This window comes from Panthera tigris, chromosome C2 (genome assembly GCF_018350195.1).
Source record: "Panthera tigris isolate Pti1 chromosome C2, P.tigris_Pti1_mat1.1, whole genome shotgun sequence".
Taxonomy (NCBI): domain Eukaryota; kingdom Metazoa; phylum Chordata; class Mammalia; order Carnivora; family Felidae; genus Panthera; species Panthera tigris.
Window position 1 is genome coordinate 1,075,192 of NC_056668.1, and position 22,989 is coordinate 1,098,180.

Sequence of the window (22,989 nt, forward strand, 5' to 3'; positions counted from 1 at the left end):
ACTTGTAGGTACACTGGATTTTCATAAGAGATCATAGACAAGTACATAGAATACTATAATGGAATAGCAAATTCTATACTGGATGGGAAATCAGGACAGAATTCTCCAAGGAGGTTATGCTATGTCTTAAAGAGGGCTATCATGAGAATCAGCAAAGCTCTTTGCATGAAAGCTTTTTGAAAATAAGGTCCTGCAGAAGTATGTGTAATTAAGATAGAAGAATTAATGAAACTTGATCGGTTCTGATGGTGTCACTTGCAGAGAAAGACCTAAGTTTAAGTCATAAGAGAAATGGACAACCACTGAGTTCAGTGAACATACAGTGTCCTTTTAGCCAAAAGAATACGAGTGGGCAGTGCTATATTCTTCATCCTTAACATTTATAAAAAATCTTACATGCAGTTAAGTGCATGTCAAGCTATGAAATAAAAACAAAAGTCTATCCCTCCACAAAAAAAATAATAAATTTAAAACACACACACACACACACACACACACACACACACACACACCAACATCTCCCTCCCACTCTGCCAGCATCAGTTGTTTTTTGGCTTCAACATTCAGAGTATTGCAAACCATCATCTTAACATTACAATCAAAACCCAAAATGATATACTTTCTTTAAAAATTAAAGGAAGTGACATCATCAGGGAAATACAAATCAAAACCGCCATGAGATACCACCACACACCTGTGAGAATGGCTAACATTAACAACTCAGGCAACAACAGATGTTGGCGAGGATGCAGAGAAAGAGGAACTCTTTTGCACGGTTGGTGGGAATGCAAACTGGTGCAGCCACTCTGGAAAACAGTATGGAGGTTCCTCAAAAAATTAAAAATAGAACTACCCTACAACCCAGCAATTACACTACTAGGTATTTATCCAAGGGATACAGGTGTGCTGTTTTGAAGGGACACATGCACCCCAATGATTATAACAGCACTACCAACAATAGCCAAAGTATGGAAAGAGCCCAAATGTCCATCAATGGATGAAAGGATATAGAGGATGTGGTATATACATACAATGGAGTATTACTCAGCAATCAAAAAGAATGAAATCTTGTGATTTGCAACTACATGGATGGAACTGGAGGGTATTATGCTAAACGAAATTAGTCAGAAAGACAAATATCATAGGACTTCACTCATATGAGGACTTTAAGATACAAAACAGATGAAACATAACGGAAGTAAAAATAATATAAAAACAGGGAGGGGGACAAAACATAAGAGTCTCTTAAATACGGAGAACAAACAGAGGGTTGCTAAACGGTTTGTGGGAGGGGGTATGGGCTAAGTGGGTAGGGGGCATTAAGGAATCTACTCCTGAAATCATTGTTGCACTAGATCCTAACTAACTTGGATGTAAATTAAAAAAATAAAACAAAACAAAACAACAGCCGCATCTTAAACTCGCCAATTTGTGTACATTAAATATGTATAGCTTTTTGTATGTCAATCATTCATCAATAAAGCGGCTTAAAAAAATAAAATTAAAACTAAAATTAAATTAAAAAATAAAAATAAAAAGAAGTGAAATAAACGAGTCACAAAAGGAAAAATCCTATACAAGTCCATTTATATGAAGTGCCTGGAGCAGTCACACTCAGAGAGAAAGTAGGATGGTGGTTTCTACACATTGGCAGCAGGGGGAAATGGCCAGTTATTATTTAATGGGTACAGACGTTCAGTTTCCCAAGATGAAAAGAGCTCTAGAGATGGATGGTGGTCATGGTTGCACAACCGTACACGTATGCTTGATGCCACTGAGCTATACACTTAAAAATAGTTAAAATGGTGAACCTTATGTCATAGGTATTTTACAATTCTAAAAAATAAGAAAAACTTTTTATAAAAAGGAAAGAGAATTTTGCTTATGTCCATGATGAAGTAACCAGGATAGGGCTTATCCTCTTGCTGTAAACCAGAAAACTGGGAAAAAAAATACATATGAAACAACTGATTTCAGACAACAGGCTGCAAAAGAGAGTCAAAGCCATGTAATTTCCTTGACTGTCGTAATAAAAGTACCTTCCACTGGGACACCTGGGTGGCTCAGTCAGTTAAGCATCCAGCTCTTGATTTTGGCTCAGGTCATGATCTCACAGTTTGTGGGATCAAGCCCCAAGTCAGGCTCTGTGCTGACAGTGTGGAGCCTGCTTAGGATTCTTTCTCTCTCTTTCTGCCCCTCCTCTGCTCTCCCTCCCACTCTCTGTCTCAAAATAAATAAATACACATTAAAAAAAAAAAAAGGACTTTCGAGACTGCATGGCAGGGGGGGATCTCAAGCAGAACATCACAGCATACTGAGCTGGGGAAACACATCAGAGCTCAGGGAGGCTGAGGCAGTTGGAGATTGTGAAGAGGAGACAGGTAGAAAGGCTCTGAAGAGAAGAGCCACTCATAAAAAGAGCTCCAAAAATCTGCACGGAGGTCCCCTCCATCTGTTGCCAAATTCTAAGCAACACAAGAAAGTCAATGACATGAGGGGGGAAAACTGACCAGAGAATTATAAAATAAACATTTTTAATTGCTTAAAAAAGCATTGAGAGACATTTACAGTTTTGACCAGCCTTAGTTGAAAGCCCCAGCTGAACTACCAGAGCAACAAAAAGAAACAGCAGTAGGGCTGCACCTCAATAATGGAGCTAAATTAGCCCTAGAGTAAAACATATTCAACCCAAAAAAACTTAAAATTAAACCTTAACAAATATCAAGGCAATCCACAAGTAACCCATCTGTCTGAAAGAACAAAGTCTAACATTCTTATTTTTTAAAAAAGTCAAAATCCAGACACTTACTGTAATATTTATGATGTCTACCATCCAATTAATGTTACTGGACCTACAAAGAAACAAACAAGCAAATAAACAAAAATGGTGACCAAAAACAAGAGAAAGAACAGTCAAGAGAAACAGACTCTGAAAGGCAGAGATGATGAACTGTCCAAATAAGGATTTTAAGACAACTATTATGCATATGTACAAGTATTTCAAAGGCTACATGAACACAGCAGGAGATAAACAGAAGATTTAAAAAAGAACCAGATAGAACTTATGGAGGTGAAATAAATACATATAGGTTGGAAATGAAAATTTCAATAAATGAGATTAACAGCTAATTAGGCAGAAGAAATGGTATTGGCAACACAGAGATAGAAAATACCCAAAGTGAGGGGCGCCTGGGTGGCTCAGTCGGTTAAGCGGCCGACTTCAGCTCAGGTCACGATCTCGCGGTCCGTGAGTTCGAGCCCCGCGTCAGGCTCTGGGCTGATGGCTCAGAGCCTGGAGCCTGCTTCCGATTCTGTGTCTCCCTCTCTCTCTGCCCCTCCCCCGCTCATGCTCTGTCTCTGTCTCAAAAATAAATAAAACGTTAAAAAAATTAAAAAAAAAAAGAAAATACCCAAAGTGAAACACAGAATAAAAAAGACTAGGAAGAAAGACCCCAGTTACCTGTGGGATATCAAGTAGTATAACATAAACAGAAGTTCCAGAAGTGAAGAGGAAAGTACACACACAAATATATATGTGTTTATGTATATATATATATATATATATATATTTTTTTTTTTTTTTTTTGAAGAAATGTCATAAAACACCAGATAATATTCCAAATTTAATAAAACCAATAGACCCACATATTGAAAACACTTAATGAAATTTAAGAAAGAGAAACACAATGAAAATCATACTGAGATATCAAAGAGTAATTGAAGAGGAAGAAATAGAAGAATTAGCACAGATGTCTTATCATAAATTATACACCCAAAACACAATGGATGAAAAAATTTTAAGTGCTGAAAAAAAGACTGTTAACCTAAAATTTTACGTCCAAAAAATATTCTTCCAAATTAAGGAGAAATAAGGTCATTTTCAGATACACAAAAACTGAAAGAATTTGTCACCAGCAAACTTAAGCAACAAAAGATGTTAGAGGAATTTCTTCAGAAGGAATTAAAATGATACCAGGTAATTAACCACCAAAAAAAAAAAAACAAAACAATAGAAACAAAAATTAAAACAGATAGGAATTGTCAGTGTTGGAGATAAGGTGGAATATGAAAAATACAAATACCTTCTTTTCTAATAGACAAGAGAGAGGAATAAACAGATAAAATTTTAATAGCAAGATAGTAGATTTAAACCCAATGATATAAAAATTATCATATAATAATTACATTACAATCAATGTAAATGGCCAAAACATTCCAGTAAAAAGGCAAAGACAGCGTGAAAAACAATCCCTAACAATATGCTGTCTCTAATAAAACCCAGTTTAAATAAAGACACGAATACCTTAAAAGAAAAAGAATAGAAAAAGATATACTAGATACAAAACACTAACCAGAGACAAAGAAGGACATCTTATAGTGATAAAAATGTCAATCTATTAAGACACACTAATCCCACATGTGAATGTACACAATACCTGACAGAATTAAAAATAGAAATAAGACAACACACCTCTCTCTGAATGAAATAAAGCAAATAGACATGAAATTGACAAAAGAAGACTTAATACCACCAATCAATTTCCTAACTAAAACTTTTATTTTTAAAGTTTATTTACTTATTTTGAGTGTGAGAAAGAGTGTACATAAGCAGGGGAGAGGCAAAGAGAGAAAGGGAGGGAGGGGGAGGGAGAGAGAGAGAGAGGGAGAGAGAGAGGGAGAGAGAGAGAGAGAGAGAGAGAGAGAATCTCAAGCAGGTACAACACTGCCAGTGTAGAACCCAATGTGGGTCTCGAACTGTGAGATCATGACCTAAGTTAAAACCAACAGTCAGACACTTAACCAAGTTAGCCACCCAGGCACCCCTAATTAAACCTTTTAGAACACCCCAGCCAATAACTGAAGAATACAAATTAATTTCAAGTGAACAAGTAAAAGTTTAAAAATAATACAAAATATATTTTCTAACAACAAAAAATTAAATTAGAAATCAGCAAAAGAAGTATCTATAAAAACTCTAAATATCTGTAAGTGAAATGTCACATTTCTAAAAGACCCAGAGACAAAGAAGATACTATAAGGAATTTTAGAAAATATTTTTAACTGACTGAAAATGAACATACAAGACAGTAAAAATGTCGGATATTCATAAATTTCCAGTGGCAATGTAAAATCTGGAAAAACTGCTTGGCAGCTTCTAATTAAACTTGCAACCATCACATGACCCAGAAATTATACTCATGAGCAGTTGTCCCAGAAAATGAAATGTTGTTTACATACACACACACACACACACACACACACACACACACGAACGTTCCTAGCAGCTTTACTCTTAACAGCAATATTGGAAACAATGCAAATGCCCTTCAGTGGGTAAGTGGTTGAACAAACTCTGATAAATCCATACAATGTAATACTACTCAACAATACAGGGGAATAAACTATTGATGCCTGCAATAATCTGGAAATACTTGCAAGAACATTATACTTGGGGCTAGGGAGGAGCTAATCCCCAAACACTGAATATTATGTGAATTTCCACTTATATAACATTCTCAAAATGACAAAACTATGCAGGTAAAGAACAGATTAGTAGTTCCCAAGGGTCAGGGTCAGGGAGTGGGATGGAGAATGACTGTGAATACAAAGAGGAAGTACAGGGAATTCTCTTATGGTGAGGGAACAGTTCTGTGTCTTGACTGTTGTATTAATTACACAAAATCTATTCAGGGAATAAAACTGCATAGAACTGTACACACACACACACACACACACAGAGATGCAGGTTAAAAATATGGTAAAAGCTGGGATGCCTGGGTGGCTCAGTTAGTTAAGCATCCGACTTTGGTTCAGGTCATGATCTCGCAGTTCGTGAGTTCGAGCCCTGCACTGGGCTCTGTGCTGCCAGCTCAGAGCCTGGAGCCTGCTTCAGATTCTGTGTCTCCCTCTCTCTCTGCTCTTCCCCCACTCGTGCTCTGTCTATCTCTGTCTCTCAAAAATCAATAAACATGAAAACAAATTAATTTAAAAAAATATGGTGAAAGCTGAATGCCTGTGGTCTAGTTAACAGTGTATCAACGTCAATATATCAATATATCAATGTCAATTCCCTAAGTTTGATATTGACCTACAGTTATATAAGATGTCACCTTAGGGGTAAGTGGGTGAAGGATACACAGGATTCTTTATATTATTTTTGCAACTTCCTATGAGTCTATAATTATTTCAAAATAAAACATTTTTAAAACATGCAGGATACAGCTAAAGCAGTGCTTAGAGGGAAATTTTTAAGTCTAAATGCTAATATCAGAAGAGAAAAATATCCATAATAAATTATCTTAGCTTCTCTAATATCAGAAGAGAAAAAAAATCCAAAATCAATTATCTTAACTTCTACCTTAATAAGCTAGAAAAGTAACAGCAAAGTATATCCAAAGTAAATAGAAGGAAGAAAATAATAAATTTAGAATAAAAATCAATAAAAGGAAAAACAGACAAAAATGGAGAAAATCAATAAAAGCAAAATCTGTATATTTGAAAAAGTTGATAGAATTGATTAACTGCTAGCTAGACTGATCAAGAAAAGAGAAAAAATGCATGTTATAAATTTCAGTAGTGAAAGAGGAGACATCATTACAGATCTTAAAATAATGAAAAATAATAAAGCAATATAAAAAAGAAATTTTGTCACTGAACTTGATAACTTAGAAAAAATCAATACTTTATAAAACATGAAATACCAAAACTGACTCAGGACACAAAACTCTGAAAAGATCTAAAGAGCTAAATTCTTAAAGGCATTATATCATAACTAAGAGGTCTATCCATCAGGAAGATCTAACAATTGGAAATACTTATGCCCCCAACTTGAAGGCACCCAAGTATATAAATCAATTAATAACAAACATAAAGAAACTCATTGATAAAAATACAATAATAATAGGGAACTTTAACACCCACTTACAACAATGGCAAATCATCTAAGCAGAAAATCAACAAGAAAACAATGGCTTTGAATGACACACTGGACCATATAGACTTAACAGATATTTTCAGAACATTTCATTCTAAAGCAGCAGAATATTCTTCTAGAGTGCACATGGAACAGTCTCCAGACTAGATCACATACTGGGACAAATCAGCCCTCAAATACAAAAAGTTTGAGATCATACTATGCCTATTTTTTAACCACAACACTATGAGACTTGAAATTAACCACAAGAAAAAATCTGGAAAGACCACAAATACTTGGAGGTTAAAGAACGTCCTACTAAAGAATGAATAGGTTAACCAATAAATTAAGGAGGAAATTTAAAAAGTACATGGAAGCCAATGAAAATGAAAACACAATAGTCCAAAACCTCTGGGATGCAGCAAAGGTAGTCATAAGAGGGAACTATATAGCAATCCAGGCCTTCCTGAAGAATGAAGAACTGTCTCAAATACACAACCTAACTTTACGCCTTGAGGAGCTGGAAAAAGAACAGCAAATAAAACCCAAAACCAGAAGAAGAAGGGAAACAATAAAGATCAGAGCAGAAACCAATGATATTGAAATCAAAAAAATAGTAGAACAGATCAATGAAACTAGGAGCTGAATCTTTGAAAGAATTAACAAAATCAACAAACCCCAAGTTAGACTTATGAAAAAGAAAAAGGAAAGGACCCCAATAAATAAAATCACAAATGAAAGAGGAGAGGTTGCAACCAATACCACAGACATAGCAACAATTATAAGAGAACATTATGAGCAAATTATATGCCAACAAATTGGGCAATCTGAAAGAAATGGATAAATTCCTAGAAACATATGGGAATGCAAGCTGGTGCAGCCACTCTGGAAAACAGTATGCAGGTTCCTCAAAAAACTAAAAACAGAACTACCCTACGACCCAGCAATTGCACTACTAGGCATTTATCCACAGGATACAGGTGTGCTGTTTCAAAGGGACACATGCACCCCCATGTTTATAGCAGCACTATCGACAATAGCCAAAGTACAGAAAGAGCCCAAATGTCCATCGATGAATGAATGAATAAAGAAGATGTGGTGTATATATATACAATGGAGTATTACTCGGCAATCAAAAAGAACGAAATCTTGTCATTTGCAACTATGTGGATGGAACTAGAATGTATTATGCTAAGTGAAATTAGTCAGTCAGAGAAAGACAAAAATTATATGACTTCACTCATATGAGGACTTTAAGAGACAAAACAGACGAACATAAGGGAAGGGAAACAAAAATAATATAAAAACAGGGAGGGGGACAAAACAGAAGAAACTCATAAATATGGAGAACAAACTGAGGGTTACTGGAGGGGTTGTGGGAGGGGGGATGGGCTAAATGGGTAAGGGGCACTAAGGAATCTACTCCTGAAATCATTGTTGCACTATATGCTAACTAATTTGGATGTAAATTTAAAAAAATAAAAAATTAAATTAAAAAAAATTTTTTTAATTCCTAGAAACATATAAACTACCAAAATTGAAACAGGAATAAATAGAAAATTTGAACAGACCCATAGCCAGTAAAGAAACTGAATCCATAATAAAAAATCTCCCAACAAACAAGGGTCCAGGGCTGTACAGCTTCCCAAGGGAATTCTACCAAACATTAAAAGAAGAATTAATACAAAATCTTTTAAAACTATTCCAAAAAATAGAAATGAAAGGAAAAATTCCAAACTCATTCTATGAGGCCAGCATTACCTTGATTCCAAAACCAGACAAAGACCTCACTAAAAAGGAGAATTAAAGGCCAATATCCCTGATGAACATGGATGCAAAAATTCTCAAGAAGTTACTAGCAAAATGAAACCAAAAATACATTCAAAGAATTATTCACCATGATCAAATGGGATTTATTCCTGGGCTGCAGGAGTAGTTCAATACCCGCAAATCAATCGATGTGATACACCACATTAATAAAAGAAAGGGTAAGAACCACATGATCATCTCGATACATGCAGAAAAAGCATTTGACAAAATACAGAATCCTTTCTTCATAAAAACCCTCAAGAAAGTAGGTATACAAGGAACATACCTCAACATCATAAAGGCCATATACAAATGACCCACAGCTAACATCATCCTCAATGGGTAAAAGCTGAGAGCTTTCCCCCTAACATCAGGAACACAACAGCGATGTCCACTCTCACCACTGTTCTTCAACATAGTACTGGAAGTCCTAGCCTCAGCAATCAGACAACAAAAAAATAAGTCAGCCAAATTGGCAAGGAAGAAGTCAAACTTTCACTCTCTGCAGACAACATGATATTCTACATGGAAAACCCAAAAGACTCCACCAAAAAATTGCTAGAACTGATACATGAATTCAGCAAAGTCACAGGATATAAAATCAACATATGGGAAATGTGTTGCATTACTATACACCAATAATGAAGCAGCAGAAGCAGAAATCAGGTAATTGATCTCATTTAAAATTGCACCAAAAACCATAGGATACCTAGGAATAAAGAGGTAAAAAATCTGTACACTGAAAACTACGGAAAGCTTATGAATGAAACTGAAGAAAACAAAAAGAAATAGAAAAACATTTCATGCTCATGGATTAGAAGAACAAATATTGTTAAAATGTCTATATTACCCAAAGCAATCTAAACATTTAATGCCATCCCTATCAAAATAACACCAGCATTCTTCACAGAGCTAGAACAAACAATTCTAAAATGTGTAGGGAACCACAAAAGACCCTGAATAGCCAAAGTAATGTTGAAAAAGAAAACCAAAGCTGGAGGCATCACAACTCAGACTTCAAGCTGTATTACAAAGCTGTAAACCTCAAAATGGTATAGTAATGGCCCAAATACACACATATAGATCAATGGAACAGAAGAGAGAAGCCAGAAATGGACCCACAATCATATGATCAACTAATCTTTACCAAAGCAGGAAAGAATATCCAACGGGAAAAAGACAGTCTCTTCAACAAATGGTGTTGGGAAAACTGGACTGCAACATGCAGAAGAATGAAATTGGACCATTATCTTATACCATACACAAAAATGAATTCAAAATGGATAAAAGACATAAATGTAAGACAGGAAACCATCAAAATCTTAGAAAAGAAAACAGGCAGCAACCTCTTTGACCTCGGCCACAGCAAAGTCTTACTAGATATGTCTCCTGAGGCAAGAGAAACAAAAGCAAAAATGAACTACTGGGACCTCATCAAGATAAAAAGCTTCTGCACAGTGAAAGAAACAATCACAATAAAACTAAAAGGTAGAGTGGAAGAAGATTTGGAAATGACAAAGGGTTAGTGTCCAAAATCTATAAAGAACCTATCAAACTCAACATCCAAAACACAAATAATCCAGTGAAGAAAAGGGGAGAGAACATGAATAGACACTTTTCCAAAGAAGATACACAGATGGCTAACGGACAAATGAAAATATGCCCAATTATCACTCATCATCAGAGAAATACAAATCAAAACCACAATGAGACGTGTCATAATGGCTAAAAAAATTAACAACTCAGGAAACAACAGATATTAGTGAAGATGCAAAAAAAGGGAAACTCTTTTGCACTATTGGTGGGAATGCAAACTGGTACAGTCACTCTGGAAAATAGTATGGAGGTTCCTCAAAAAATTAAAAATAGGACTGCCCTACAACCCAGTAATTGCACTACTAGGTATTTATCCAAAGGATACAAAAATGCTGATTTGAAGGGATACATGCACCCCAATGTTTATAGCAGCACTATCAACAATAGCCAAATAATGGAAAGAGCTCAAATATCCATCTGACGACTGATGAATGGATAAAGAAGGTGTGGTATATGTATACAATGGAATATTACTCAGAGATCAAAAAGAATGAAAACTTGCCATTTGCAATAATGTGAATGGAACTAGAGTGTATTATGCTAAGTGAAATACATCAATCAGAGAAAGACAAGTTCTACATATGATTTCACTTATATGTGTCAATTAAGAAACAAAACATAGGGGAAGGGAAGGAAAAATAAAATAAGATAAAAACAGAGAGGGAGGCAAACCATAAGAGACACTTAAATCTAGAGAACAAACAGGGTTGATGGAGGGAGGTGGATGGGAGGATAGGCTAAATGGGTGATGGGCATTAAGGAGGGCACCTGTTGGGCTGAGCATTAGGTATTATATGTAAGTGATGAATCACTAAATTCTCCTCCTGAAATCAATACTACACTATATGTTAACTAACTTGAATCTAAATAAAAATAAATAAATAAATATTTAAAAATTTACTGTAAAACAAAACAAAACAAAACAAAATGTTGTATGAATATTTGATTTAATAGAAATGGAAGCATATACTCTACAACATTTAAATAAAATGCCAAATAATGAAATGATTCTAATTTTTAAAAAGTTAAATTCTTTTTTTTGTTTAATATTTATATATTTTGGGGAGAGCTCAAGTGGGGGAGAGGCAGAGAGAGGGGACAGAGGAGCTGAAGTGAGATCTATGCTGACAGGCTGACTGCAGCAGCTCAAACTCACAAACAGCAAGATCATGAAATGAACCAAAGTTGGGTGCTCAACTGACTGAGCCACCAAGATGCCCCCAAAAAGGCTAAATTATTTATTAAAAATCTTCTCAAAAAGAGAACTTGAGGCCTGGATGAATTCTATCAAAAGTTTAAGAAATAATTAAATCCAATACAAACTCTTTCAGAAAATAGAGGAAGGTACACACCCAATACACTTAATGAGATCAGCTTTGATCCCATCACAAAACCAGGCAAAGATAATACCAGACAAGAAAACTGAACAATTTCCCTCATGATCACAGATGTAAAAGTCTTGGAAAGTATTAGCAAATCAAACTCAGGAAGATAGATAGATGGATAGATACATACATACATACATACATACATACATACATACATATATACATAAGTTTTTAACAATCCATCAGGACCAAGTGGGGTTCAACATAGTAACGGAAGTTTGTTTTAACATCCAAAATTCACCAAATACAATTTAATGTTTATTTATTTTTGAGAGATAGAAAGACAAAGCACAAGTGAGGGAGGGGCAGAGAGAGGGAGACACAGAATCCGAAGCAGGCTCCAGGGTCTGAGCTGTCAGCACAGAGCCTGACGTGGGGCTCAAACTCACGAACCATGAGATCATGACCTGAACCGAAGTTGGACGCTTAGCTGACTGAGCCACCCAGGTGCCTCAACGATTTAAAATATTAGCAGAAGGGGCTCTTGGGTGGTTCAGTCAGTTGAGCATCCAACTCTTGGTTTCAGCCCAGGTCATGATCTTACAATTCAAGGTTCTTTATTTAATTTTTTTAAGTTTATTTATTTATTTTGAAAGAGAGAGAGTGTAAGTGGGAGGGATAGAGAGAGAGGGAGAAAAAGGGAATCCCAAGTAGGTTCTGCACTGTCAGCACAGAGGCAAAAACTTAGGATAGCCACAACTATTTGGAAAAAGAACAAAGTTGGAGAAAATTTATCTGATTTCAAATATCCAGTTATCTATATAGTGTGATATTAACATAAGAATAGGCTTATAAATGAAAGGAAGAGAGTCTAAAAATAGACCAAACATGTACGATCAACTGATTTTTGATAAAGTTGCCAAGGCATTTCAACAGAAATGGAAAGGAAAGGAAAGTATTTCCAATAAAGTATGTCAGAAGAAACAGATAACTAACACAACAATTAACTGAAATATAAAAACTAAAAGCATAAAACTTCTACAAGAAAACAAAAGAGAAAATCTTTCCGACCTTGAGATAGACTAGACTAGGATTTCTTTGATACATCAAAAAAAAAAAAAAAAGCAACATACCAATCAAAGGGGCAAATGGTCATTTATGTTCCATCAAAACTTTAAAATTCTATCTGAAAGACACTTATTATAAAAATGAAAAGGGAAATAACAGAATAAAAAAAGTATTTCTCAAACATATAACTGAAAAAAAGACTAATATTCAGAATATACAAAAAACTTTTGTACTCAGTAATAAGGAAACAACAGCGCAATAAAAAAAAGTAGCAAAATACTTCAACAGACATCACAGAAGACATACAAACCAGCTAAGGAACATACAAAAAAGATGCTTGCCATCATTAGTCCTCAGGAAAATAAAAACTAAAAATCACAATGAGATATCAAGATACATCTAATAGAATGGCTAACACAGAATGAAAATAACAGGGGCGCCTGGGTGGCTCAGTCGGTTAAGCGTCCGACTTCAGCTCAGGTCGTGATCTCACAGTTTGTGGGTTCGAGCCAGGTGTCAGGCTCCGCTGTCAGCACAGAACCTGTTTCAGATCCTCTGTCCCCCTCTCTCTCTGCCCCTCCCCAACCTGCACTCTCTATCTCTCAAATAAATAAATCATTACAAACAAAGAATGAAAAGAACAAGTGTTGAAACAAATGGCAGTAAGCTGTCATACATGTCTAGAAGGAATGTAAAAATCATTCAAGAACCTTAGAAAACAGTTTCACAGATCCTTATAAAACCACTTTCTATATCACTTACCATACCATCTAGCCTAGATATTCACCCAAGAGAAATGAAAACATATTCTCACACAAGAATATGTATACAAGTGTTCGTAGCAGCTTTATTGATAATATTCAAAAGCTGGAAAAAATCCAAATGTCTATGAATAGTCAAGTAAACAAACATACTATACAATAGAATACTGGTCAGCAACGAAAAGCAACAAAATACATCCACACAACATGGATTAACCGCAAAAGCATAGATGTGGGAAGAAAGAAGCCAAACATAAAAAAGAAGTCAGTACAAACCATGATTCCATGGATTCCATGGATTCCATGGACCTTTGGGGATGATGTTCTCCATTCTATACCTTGACTGTGGTGGTAATTACATGGCAGTATACATAAATCAAAATTCATTAATCTGTACAGTTAAAATAGATGCATTTGATTGTATATAAATTATCCAAAGGGAGGGGAAATTCTGCCCTAATTAGATTGTTGTAGGTCAGAGCAGGGTAACACTACCAGTGGAACAAGCAGACTTTTTTTAAATGAGACATTACAAAACCTATATTTCTAAAACCATCAAAACAATGAAGACTATATGAATTAAAATTCTACACAAGGAAGAGCCCTTCTAGATCAAGCTAAAAATAAGTTACTAATTCTGAACATTGGCTAAGAATCAGGCTTGGTCTAAGCTAAAGAATTCGAGGGGAGGAAAGACAAACCAGCAGAACTTTTTTGCAGTCACGGGGACTGCAACAGACTGGAAACTAAGGATCCCCAAGACAAGGCCTGTTCTCCCCACCCAACAATGGAGTTCTGGCACTGTGCAAAAAGGCAGGGGATTGGGCCAGCAAGACACATTGCCATCCTTCCCGACGTCTCCAGGTGTTCAGAGGACAGAGTCACACAAAAGGAAAAGACCCTTCAACAGTACGCAGTCCATCTACTCCTCAAGTCTTGCTAGATTTGACGCCACTCAATGCGTGGCCAGAGCTCAAGGTCTTTATTTTCTGTTGTCAAAATCTTTATTTTTTGTTGTTTGCTTGTTTCAAGTTTTCATTTAAATTCTATTCAGTTAACATATCGTGTAATATTAGTTTCAGGAGTACGATTTAGCGATTCATCACTTACATATAATACCCAGCGCTCATCACAAGTGCCTTCCTTAATGCCCACCATTAGCCCATCCCCCCATCCACCTCCCCTTCGGCAACCCTCAGTTCGTTCTCCATAGTTAAGAGTCCATCTTATGGTTTGCTTCTGTCTCTTTCCCCGCCCCCATGTTCATCTGTTTTGTTGCTTAAATTCCTCATATGAGTGAAATCATGTGGTATTTTTCTCTCTTTGATTTATTTTGTCCAGCATTATGGTCTCCAGTTCCATCCATGTCATTGTGAATGGCAAGATTTCATTCTTTTTGATGGCTGAGTAATATTCATTGTGTATATCAACCGCATATTTATCCATACATCAGTCAATGGACATTTGGGCTCTTTCCATAATTTGGCTCTTGTTGATAATGCTGCTATAAACATCAGGGTGCATGTGCCCCTTCAAATAAGCATTTTGGTACCCTTTGGGTAAATACCTACTGGTGCAATTGTTCAGTTATAGGGAAATACAAATCAAAACTAAAATGAGATCATCACCTCCCACCTGTCAGAATGGCCAAATTTAACAACACAAGAAACAAGTGATGCTGGCGCAGAGGTGGAGAAAGGGGAGCCCTCTTACACTGTTGGTGGGAATGCAAACTGGTGCAGCCACTCTGGAAAACAATATGGAAGTCCCTCAAAAAGTTAAAATTAGAACTACCCTACGAGAAGCTCAAAATCTTTAATTCGCTGAACCTTCAAGACTGAGGAGATAGGGACTTGTGTCTCAACTAAGAAACCAGGAAGGCCACTCTCAAGATCAGGAACAAACTACAGGTTTCTAAACAATGGACTTCAATTCTACCTGAAGGAGCTTAAAACAAACAAACAAAAAAAGAGTAAAGTAGGGGCACGTGGGTGGCTCAGTCGGTTAAGCCATCTGACTTCCGATCACAGCATGATATCAGGGTTCATAAGTTCAAACCCCGCATCAGGCTCTATGCTGTCAGTGCAGAGCCTGCTTCAGATCCTCGGTCTCCCTCTCTCTCTGCCCCTCCCCTGCTCACTCATGCTCTCTCTCTCTCTCTCTGTCTCTCTCTCTCTGTCTCTCTCAAAAATAAATAAACTTTAAAAAAAAAGAGCAAAGTCAAAGTAAGTTGAAGGAAAGAAATAATGAGCAGAAATCAACAAAATTTAAAACAGACTTAGAAAACAGTAACTAAGCTGAAAGCTGGTTCCTTGAAAAGATCAATAAAATGTATAAATGTACAAACTCACTGCTAGAATGATCAAGATAAAAGGGATAAAAAGAGCATAAATCATCAGAATCAAGAAATGAAAGAATTATCGGGGCACCTGGGTGGCTCAGTCAGTTAATCGTTCAACTTCAGCTTAGGTCATGATCTCACGGCTTGTGGGTTCAAGCCCTGAGTAGGGCTCTGTGCTGACAGCTTGGAGCCTGGAGCCTGCTTCAGATTCTGTCTCCCTCTCTCTCTCTCTGCCCTTCCCCCACTTGCACGTGCACGTGCGCTCTCTCTCTCTCTCTCTCTCTCGAAAATAAATAAACATTAAAAAATTAAAAAAGAAAAGAATGAAAGAATTACCTCTACAAGTCCTAGACAAGAAAAGGATAATAAAAGAATATTCTGAACAACTTTAGCCAACAAATTCAACAACTTGGAAAAATTGGTAAAATTCCTTGAAAGCCAACAATGAAAGTCCATTCAAGGAACAACAGATGGCCTACATATGCTTATATCTATTACATAAATTCAATTCCTTGTTAAAAACACTAAGTTCAGAGGGCTACACTGGTGAGTTCTACAAAATATTTATGAAAAAAAATAATATTGATTCTACACAAATTCTTCCAGAAAACAGAAGAGGAGAGAACAATCTTAACTCATTTTATGAAGCAATATTATCTCGATACCAACACCAGATGAAGATGTTACAAGAAAACAAACCTACAGACCAATATCCCTCATGTAACTAGGCACTAAAATCCTTACAACACTCTCAAACCAAACCCAGAAATATTTCAAAAGGATAAAACATCACAACTAAATGAGGTTTATTCCATAAAACACAAGGTTGATTTAACATTCAAGATCATTATGGGGCGCCTGGGTGGCGCAGTCGGTTAAGCCTCCGACTTCAGCCAGGTCACGATCTCGCGGTCCGTGAGTTCGAGCCCCGCGTCGGGCTCTGGGCTGATGGCTCGGAGCCTGGAGCCTGTTTCCGATTCTGTGTCTCCCTCTCTCTCTGCCCCTCCCCCGTTCATGCTCTGTCTCTCTCTCTGTCCCAAAAATAAATAAAAAACGTTGAAAAAAAAAAAACCCAAAAAACATTCAAGATCATTCAATGTAATTTACCAAATAAATTACAAAACTACACAGTAGTTCACAAACTGGCCCCTGCATATGGATAACTAGAAGAGACCAAAGAAAGAGGCAGAACACTCCAGACTGGTAGGTGGCAGGTATAATAAGCAAGGAAACTTATTTATGGAGCCTGTCTTGGGCAGACATCGGACAGGCAGATCTCCACACCCACCTGCCAGAACCTTAAAAGTTTAGACGGAGGCCTTACCTGGATACATGACAGTCACATATATGATCCAGATGGTCTCAACAATACCTCACTCTCTCAAGGCTATGTCCTTGAAGCAGTTCCCACAGCGGGAACGGTAGGCAGAGCATACATTCCAAGGACAGGGGAGGGAACGAGGAGACTCTGATTGCCCAGCTCAAGCCCAAGGGTCAATACATGGTCGTGTCCTCTTGATTACCTCCTCCAAAATAACAGAATAAAGAATAAAAACCAAATGATTATCTCAACAGATGAAGAAAAATATTTGACAAAATTCAGCACTCACTGATGTTAAGAATTCTCATACAGGAGCAGACAAATTTTCTCAATCTGATAAAGGGCACCTAAAAACACCTACAGCCAGCTCCACACTTAAAGGTGAAATATGGAATGCTTTCCTCCTAAGACTAGCAAATAGGCAACGATGTCCACTCTCACCATTGCTGTTCAACATTGTGCTGATACCCACAACATGGATGAATCTGAAAACCATCACGCTTAGTGAAAGAAGCCAGACAGAAAAAGAGTACGCAGTGCATGATTACATAATGCAAAACACAAGCTATTCTAAAATGACAAAAATTGTGTCTGTGTTTTCCTGGGACCTAGAGGCAGAGCTAGGAATGGCCTGTAAAGGAACGCAAGGAATCCTTTGGGGGTGATGAAAATGCTGTCTCATGGCTGTGGTACACAACTGTCAAAATTCTTCAGTTGTACACTCTAAATGGATGTGCTTTATTTTATGTACATCATTTTTCAATAAACTTGATAGGAAAGAATGATTCATTTGTGTAAAAACAGGAAGAAGCAAACAAAGGGGTGAAAAGATGAATTTCAACAGTTTTGGAATGTACAGAAAAGTAATAATAAAATGGACATTCTATAATTGAAGAACATAAAATCTGTAATTAAGAACTTACTGGATACCTTAAAAGTAAAGCAGCAAGAACTGAAGGCACAATTAGAGAAACTCAGGCAGACCCAATAGAAAATATCCAAATTTTCAGACATATGGATCTGAAACTGAAGTCCAGGCAGAAACAATATAAAAAAGAATGAAAAAAACTGTACAGCATAAAAGATATGTAGGACAGGGTCAAAAAGTATCACAAATGTGTAGTAAGAAAGATGGGGAAAAAACAGACAATAGCAGCATTTGAATGAATACTGTCTGAGAATTTTCCAAACCTGATTAAAGACTCTGCACAATTCCAAAAAGTTCCACGAACCCCAAATAGTATAAGTACAAAACCCATGTACATGCATATATGCATGGACATGCACAGGCACAAAGACAGAAAATCTTAAAACTGGGGGGGGGGGGGAAAGCACATTAATTACTTGTATAGGAATAGCAATAAAACAAAACACTAATTTCTCAACAAGCACTGTAAAAGCCAGAAGACATAAAAACATTGTAAAAATGCTGACATATTTAGAATGTTGGGGGGGAAAAAAACAACTGTCAACCTAGAATCTATACCCAGTGAAGATATTTTTCAAAAATAAAGGCAAAAAATAATGTGTTCTCAGACAAAGGTCAAGAGAATTTGCTGTGAATAGATCTGCACTGTAAGAATACTTCTATGAAGTTCTTCAGGGTAAAAGAAAATATTCCCAAATGCAAGCTTAGAACTACGAGAAAGAATGAAGGACACCAGGAAGGATAAATACATAAACAAATATTTCAAAATATTGACTGCTTAAAACAGAAATAATACCATGTTGGATCTATATAACACACATAGAAGTACAAATATATGACAATATCAGAGCAGAGTCTCTAATGAGACATGATGTAACTGAAATCTCTGGAGCAACTACTAAAAATATAACGTAAGAATGAATAAATAAGAATTTAAGAGATTAAAACAACAGAATAAAAAATACCTGATCAAGCCAAATAAAGGCAAGAAATGGAAAATAAAGGAACAAAGAATCCGTGGGACAAAAAGAAAACAAACAGCAAGATGGAATAATTAAACCCAGCATTTCAAAACTACCACAAATCAATTTTTTTAAAAGACACTCAAAAATGAGCAAGAGACTTGAGCAGTCACTTCACAAAAAAGGATCTCCACACGGACAATAATATAAAAGAAGTGCTCAACACTATCAATTGTGATATTGTGGTTTACATAATAAGAGGTATCTATATGGATGCAGATATCTTAGGTCTTCATGGCATTCCTGGTGCAGAGATCCTAAAACTTTTTAAATTTCCTAAAATGATAAAGGGCTCATCACGTGTTATGTTAATGAGGTGACTTTTGAAAAACGCTATACCACCTAAGGCTAGGGCTGGTCACCAGGGAAACCAATTATGTGATTAGAGGTTTGGAGGTTTCAATCCCACTCCCAGATATCCTAGAAGGAAAGAAGGGCTGTAGGTTGAGTTCAGTCGCCAATGATTTAATCAGTCATGCCTAGGTAATAGAGCATGCCTTAAAAACCAAAAGGACAGAGGGCCTGGACGTGTCAGTTGGTTAAGCATCCGACTTTGGCCTTTGGCTCAGGTCATGATCTCAGGGTTCATGAGATGGAGCCCAGCATCGGGCTCCCTGCTGTCAGCACAGAACCCTCTTCAGATTCTCCATCTCCCTCATTCTCTGCCCCTCCCCCACTCGTGCATGCATTCTCTATCACTGTCTCTGTCTCTCTCTCTCAAAACTAAAATGAATAAAAAAAAAATAAAAGGACAGAAGTCAGGGAGCTTCCAGGTTAGTGAATCTGGAAATGTAGGGAGAGTGGTATGCCCAGAAAGCATTGAAGTTTTGAGCCCTTCCCACATACCCTGCCCTATGCATCTCTGCTATCTGGCTGTTCATCCGAATCCTTTATAATATCTTTTATAATAAACTGGTAACTGTAAGTAAATGTTTCTCTGAGTTCTGTGAGCCATTCTATCAAACTAATTGAACCCGGGGATAGGTGGGGGGACCCTCCAACTTATAGCCAGTAAGTCAGAAGCACAAGTAACAACCTGGACTTTCGACTGGAATCTAAAGTGATGGGGGGCAGTGGGCAGTCTTGTAGGACTTGTGAGAAGGTAGATGATTTGCTTTCAGAAATACCAAATAAAACTTGTACTGTCTAGTTAACAATAAGTTTACAACATTTTGAAAATATGAACGAACCCCACCTCCTCCCACAATGGAGTCCCAAACCCTTAGACACTTCATGTCCTGGTTCTTCTTCCCCTCCCCATTTCATGGGCTTATTTTCAAGGGCTCTGCAATGAGCATGCAGCAAAGAACAAAGGAGGGACTGAAAGTCACCTCAGGAAATTACATTTGTCCCAATCAGACTACTTTTTGCATAGGTGACCTCCAGGTAAAGCTGTAACCTCTGTAAGTGCTCAGCCAATGAGGAACCAGGGGAGGGGCTTACCTCTATAGTGCTCAGCCAATGAGGAACCAGGGGAGGGACTTTCACTCTAGGAGATAAATTGTCTGCTGTAACTGCCCCCAGTGTGCCTCTCCTTTGGACACCCGCTCTTACAAGAGCATTGATTAAAGCTTCGCTTCACTGTGCTCCGAGTCTCCAGGTCCCTCCTTTGATGGAGTCAGTGGGCTTATTTCTCAGAGACTGAGCCCTGGGGATCTGATGACATCCCCAGGTAGATGGTGTCAGGATTGAGGTGAGCTGCTGGTGTCAGAGAATTGCTTGGTGGTATGGGAAAAAACAAACCTTATCAGTGATCAGGAAAATGCAGATAAAAACCACAATGAGATACCACTCACTACATAACCTTCCGAGAAGCAAACATGAAAAAGAAACCAAGAGTTGGCAAGGATGTAGAGAAACTGAATTCTCACTCATTGTTGGTTAGATGCGAACCAGTTCAACCACTTGGAAAAACTGTCTAGCATTTATTTATCTACTAAAAATAAGCATCCACCAGCCCTGAGATGCAAAAGGTCTGCTTCTGGGTAAATATGCAAGAGAAACGAGCCATAGGTCAGCCAAAAGATTACGAGGATAGTCAGAAAAACTTGATTCTTTTTTTTAAGCTTTTATTTTAATTCCAGTTAGTTAGCATAGAGTTATATTACTTTCAGGTGCACAGAGAAGCTATATTCTTAATAGGCCCAAACTGGAAACATCCCAAACGCCCACCAGCGATGGGACAACTGAACCAACAAGCAGCTTGTGGTAGATGTGGACACTGGAATACGACACAGCCATACAGACACTGGAGTACTGCACAGCCACAACATACAAACACTGGAGTACTACATAGCCACAACATAAAGATTTCTCTTAAACATCTTTCAGAATTCCTGCTCCGGCACAAACTTGTTGAGAATACTCTATCGATTCCCCTCCCCCACCCCACTTTGACGCACTAAACACTTTTTAAAAAAATCACTGTGGGCTTATTTCCCTACTTAGGGTATCTTATTAGTGAGGCAGAGGCAGAAAATGTAGGCACAGCTCGTTTTTTCATCAGATGTGTACTGTTAACCTCTGCAAACTCCAGAAGGTGTCTCCTCCATTCTGTGGCAGCAGAAGAGGCCGAAGGTGGATATCACCCTGGCTGAGACATCTCGGTCCCTGTGCACCAGGCAGCGGGTACCCGCCTTCCCCACACACACACTGCTCCCCTGGCAGCTCAGCCTGGGCCTCACAAGCTAATCCCTGGGAGACGTGGAAGACAACTTTTTTCCTATTGAACTCAGCAGGAAACAGAAGTCTAGGCAACGGAAGGACAGTAGCTATCACTTACTGCACACTTAATTGCGCGCCGGCTGCAGAGGCCGCTTTGGGGCAACAGGCTTGAACAATGGAAACCTGAGTAAGGTAGAAAAACCTACAGGACGCCCGAGTGGCTCAGGAGGCTGAGCATCAGACCTCAGCTCCGGTCATGATCTCATGGTTCACGAGTTCGAGCCCCACGTCGGTCTCACCTCTGTCAGTGAGGAGCCAGCTTCGGATCTTCTGTCTCCCTCTCTTTGCCCCTCCCTCCCATCAAAACCAAATAAACATTAAAAAAAAAAAAAAAAAAAAAAAAAGCCCACAGGGACCCCAGCCTCCTAGCTCAACACAGGCCCATCTGGTGACCCACCTCAAAATATCCATAGGCCCTAACTAATCAATAGGCTACTTACATCCAGGCACAGTTACCAAAACAGGGAAAATTCCACACACCCCTGTTTACAACACAGCCAGCCCCCTGCCACTGCCTAGTGGCAGACAGTCTGCTTTCCTGTCCTACCCACTGCTCCCTTGCAGTGCCTTCAATAAATTTCTATCACCTTTGTTCTGCCTCAGGTGAATTCTTTCACCACCCCTGCCACGGGTTTCCACCCAACGGGGTTGCCCTACATTTAGGGCCCCCCCCCCCCAGTCAGGAGAGACAGCTCACCAGTCCCATCCTATAGTCTCCAAGATCAGGCTGAAAGTGCCATCCTCTGCGAGGCCTTCTTCCATCCCTCCCTTCCCGCCTCTCCGAAGCTCCACACCCTTCTTCTGCTCTTTTCTGATGACATGTGAGTGACACTTCATGGTACTGAGGACATATGTGTTTGTACATTACCTGTCCACCACAATGGATTACATGCTTCTCGAGGGTGGGGGCCATTTTGCACCTGTGTTTACATCCTCAGCAGCCACCAGGATAGGGCTTTTCAATAAACGATTTGCCTGAATTCCTAGCATCGTATCTCGGAACCTCAGCCCGGGAAAGCTTTCTGAAGGACAAGGGCTTTAGGGCTCACTAATAAAGCAAGGGCCCACGAAAGCCATAGGAAAAGGAAGCACCGTCTTTGTAAGGGCTCCAGTCTGCTGCAGTGGCGGTATTAATTCCAGTGGAGCTCTGGGCCAGGAATGTGGGAGCCAAAAGGCTG

At 38.1% G+C, this 22,989-nt stretch overlaps 1 protein-coding gene across 13 annotated transcripts in view; it reads right to left on the minus strand.

Annotated features, from left to right (window-relative positions):
• PCBP3 (poly(rC) binding protein 3) overlaps positions 1-22,989 on the minus strand; it is a 267,713-nt gene that overhangs the window by 214,759 nt on the left and 29,965 nt on the right. For 12 of the 13 annotated variants that reach the window (XM_042957295.1, XM_042957303.1, XM_042957302.1 and 9 more), the window contains exon 2: positions 2,810-2,852. The exons of the other annotated variant lie outside the window; for it this stretch is intronic. The gene's annotated coding sequence lies outside the window, so the exon portion shown is untranslated. The remainder of the gene's footprint in view (positions 1-2,809; positions 2,853-22,989) is intronic. 13 annotated transcript variants of the gene reach the window in all.